The sequence below is a fragment of the Zerene cesonia genome, chromosome 4, assembly GCF_012273895.1.
Source record: "Zerene cesonia ecotype Mississippi chromosome 4, Zerene_cesonia_1.1, whole genome shotgun sequence".
NCBI classification, from domain to species: domain Eukaryota; kingdom Metazoa; phylum Arthropoda; class Insecta; order Lepidoptera; family Pieridae; genus Zerene; species Zerene cesonia.
In genome coordinates, this window is record NC_052105.1 from 6,792,736 (window position 1) to 6,797,060 (window position 4,325).

A 4,325-nucleotide genomic window follows, 5' to 3' on the forward strand; every position below is an offset into this window, starting at 1 on the left:
GGTTCCTCTGTATTCTTCTTCATATATCATGTGCATGTAGGTAGATATATTGAAACGCTCTTTTTGTTCTTTTCTTACATTCCTGCCTAGTGATTCGAAAAACGCCACATGTTTAGCACTTGTGGTGTTTTTGCACCCATTGCGTATTTCGTTCTAGTCACTGTGCAGTAATTTCTCGTGATACATGTGGGATTTTTACTCTAACTGATTCGTGAACTTGTACAGACTATATTCCCATCAATAACTCAAAATTAGAAAAAATGTAACATGTGGGGTTTTAAAAATCACCGATTCATTTACAAGAATATCCGAATTAAATAAAATAAAATAATGGTATCGCTAGGTAAGTTTAAATAAGATAATAATTTTTTTTTAGGTCTTATAAATTCTATAAATTCCACTTTAGAAGTATTTAAGCAACAACTCTGTATTCTTTAAATAAATTACTTTTACACGAAGGTTTTCAAAATTTATATTAATGTATTTCATATTGTTTTTATATTAATGTATTTCATACGAACATGTAAAATAATTACTTTCTATATTTCGGACCGTTTTATGACCTATTTTGTTATAAGTGAACCATAAAGATATTGTCTTGAATGACAAAAAATAATATTCAGATTGTAAAAGATTTATAAAAAGAGACAAGATCATAAAATATGTACATGTATGTATAATTTTAAAAACCATACTCAATCATTTATTTATAATAGTAAGTGTCATAATTAATTTCCTTAATCTAAGATTAAAGTGGGAAAATATCACACGATTTTTTATGATAAATAACAGTTTGTCATAATTTTTGAATTTGTACATATTTTAAAAATTATCTTAAAAACTCCAAATTTTAAGTTGTCTTCGAAATGGAATGAATGAATTGAACACAACAAATTAATTCAAATAAAAATATAAAAACAATATTGCGGGCTCGTCCGGGATTTGAACCCGGGACCTCTCGCACCCTAAGCGAAAATCATACCCCTAGACCAACGAGCCGCTTGATAATTTGTTAAAAATACTCTTCAAAATCTAAACGCACACAGTTGCTAAATGGTAATGGCCTAAACACACATAGATAACTTACTTTCTAATTATTATAGCACAAGATCCCACCGCTCACTCTGCTGTCTACATAAATTTTTATGTAATAAATTTTTAATGAACGTTGAGGTAGTATGCAATGGTTTATCGACAGGTTGCCCTGAAAAAATTGGCCAATTGTCAAGTATCTGTTTTTTAATTTTTGCATAATCTATTTGCTACTAATAACTGCAGCTAGTTAAAGACACATTTTTAATAAAATTTACCTAATTTGAGGTGCGAGATTTTAAGTTATAATAAAAAACATATTATCAGAACCATCGATAACTTGTTTTAAAAGTATATTTTACGTGTTAAACGCGTTACGCTCGACCGTTTGATAACTTATTATTATATTAATAGCATTAAATGCCCTAAATAAATAAATAAACAATAATATTTTCTTGTTTTTGACTAATCTGCTTAGTCTCCCCGTGACCATGCTCTCTGTAAAGTGTTCGAAACATTGGGTTAATAATGAATAAATCGCGTTAATAAAAATCCATTAAAAAGTCTTTAATTTTTAAATGAACAATATTTAAAGAATAGAAATACCTCTCGTCCACACATGCATCAGACGTGTCTTGATTTCGGCGGTTCGAATCCAGCCTCACGATCGCTCGAATCATTGGAAGAGAAATCAGGAATTTCAGGCATAATTTCAAGAATATATACAAACGGTCTGTTTGCTGTTAATTTTGTATTTAACAGCAAACATACCATTTCTGTTACATTTATTTATAGAATAATTGCTGGACAGTATGAATGTTTTATTACCTATAGACCTCAAATGGACAGATTAAAAAAAAAATGTATGTTGTGTTAGATAGAGAATTCTGAAAGAAATATCACCAAGTACAAATTATTAAAAATTTGCACACCCAAACTTTGGGTAGAATTAGCCGCAGAATATTGTAATAAGATCTATAATTTGTAACTACATTCTTGCAAATAAATTTTATTTTAATTTGAATTTGAATTTGAATTAAAACCAGCCAGTCTACAATATATTCACGATTGCGAAATCGCTGTAGCACTTCTAAACAAAATGAAAGACAAATTGACAAAACTATTAATTGTATTTCATGTTACTTTAAATTTTACTTAGGACTGTATAAGTTTAACAGTTCAATTATTTACATAGACAAACAGAATATAGTCTTTATTATATAGAATAGAATAGACACGCAACGTAACTTAGAAATGGTTTATACGCACTTGAATGTCAACCGACTTCAAAGGAGGTTATCAATTCGACAGCATTTTTTTAGTTACCCCATAGCTATTAACTGAGTTAACCGATTCTGATGATACTTTCGCTGCCGTATGGGTTCCATTTAAATTTGGTCTGACAAAATGGAGCACATGGGAGGCACCAGCTTTCAAATGAAATAAGAATCATAAAAATATAAAAAAAAGCAGTCGAATTAGTGCCCTCCTTCCTCCTTTTTTGAGGTCGGTCGAAAAGGTCACCGACTAGAATACAAAATTATACAGCATTGTACCCTTCACTGTCCCAAGGGACATATTATCATGCGATGAAATGCTCATTTTCTATTGCCTAGATATTCGTAAGTCTAGGATTTGGACAAACAAGTACAACTGTATGAATTGACTAGCTGTACCCGGCGGTTTTACTCACGTATCTGATGGTATGTAGTCTAAGGCCTTCCTCAATAAATGGCCTATCTAACATGGAAAGAATTATTCAAACTGGAATATTAGTTCCTGAGATAAGCGCGTTCTACCAAAAAAAAAACGAACAAACTCTTCAGCTCTATAATATTAGTATTTATCAGCTGTTTAATTTCTATAGCAAAAGTATTATAGCATTATGTTATCTGTTGTCGAAATATTATTTCGATCTAGACATCAGTGTAGAGATGTGATTTATTTATTCATACAAACTATCGAAACTGCATTTATTTGAATATTATTTATCTGTGGTTATAGAGAAATAATTTATTGAACATATGAGTTTCCCAATTGGAAGTTGTTTTTTGGTTTGTTACTTTACAACTCCGCGAGTTATCAAGAGTTATCAAGAGTGGCGTGATTGCTTAGTGTTTTATAGGAAATTATTGTATTCTCATTTTCGAATTTTGACTTGTACCACCGCCACAAGACGTTTGACATTTTTATAGAAATAGTTATTTTAACTAGCCTTCCCGTGTACTCCAAGATAAAAATACTGTCACGGGGTTTCTGTCGCCTAGTTCGCATAGGACATAGGATAGTTTCCAAGACTGAAAGTATATATGATCCAAATTTTATCCTAATCAGTTACTATCGCATGTTTAATGATACTATAGTATGAGTAGTATTTATCTAATCCGATTATTTCTCACAAGCGATCACATACACACCGTCAGTCTAAGGCCTAAGCATTCCCACACCAATACAATAATCAATTTATTAAAAACAAACCCTTCGAGAAGGTTCCAGCGTCGTAAAACCCATGAAGGCATACCGTTACTTCGTATGCGATAGCCGTGAAGTTCGCGCGCGAACTTAATTCCATTCGAACGAATGCGCAATAAAATGTTTTATGGCATTATATATTATGACGTCACTTCATTGGTATTCCGTGGACGAACGAGGACTGTTATACGTATCGACTAGAATATTTTTTAATCGTATTTTTAATGCTATATAGAAAGGAGTCTTGACTATTAATTAAATATAGAAGTAATGCAGATTATAAGTATTCAATTACTGTAAATGTAGTTTTAAAAAACTACTATTTTGATAGAATAAATGAATGATAAAATATTATGACAGAATCATCTGAGTTGTCTTAATTACAGAATGCAAGGAAATTATTTTTACAAGCGACAGTTATCAGAATTAAAAGATGTTCTCATAATATTACTGTATTTTCAATGATCCATTATAACAGAGTTTGAATTAAATCTGTCCGTTTCAGTGGATCAAAATCGAGTCTAAAGGAATCGGTTACGTACAATCACACAAACATGCAGATGAAATTTGTAAAAGTATCCTTATAAGATATCGATTTAACATCCACTCATATTTAAATAACAAAATGTTGAAATTAGTTGTTTAAGTAGTAAATAAATTACGAAGAAAAAGATCGTTCGATGACTTTAAGTTTTATTATTTAAACTTCTTCTCTAATCCTATTATTTATGACCTATATAACGCCTTAAATATGTTAAGATCCTTTAACAACCTTGTTATATTTCATACCAACCTTATTTGCAAAGAAGATTAATTCACAT

At 30.6% G+C, this 4,325-nt stretch overlaps 1 non-coding gene across 1 annotated transcript; it reads right to left on the reverse strand.

Annotated features, from left to right (window-relative positions):
• Positions 1 to 927: 927 nt before the first annotated feature.
• Positions 928 to 999, reverse strand: Trnap-agg. The gene has a single exon. It is a non-coding gene; the product is annotated as a tRNA-Pro (tRNA).
• Positions 1,000 to 4,325: the final 3,326 nt, after the last annotated feature.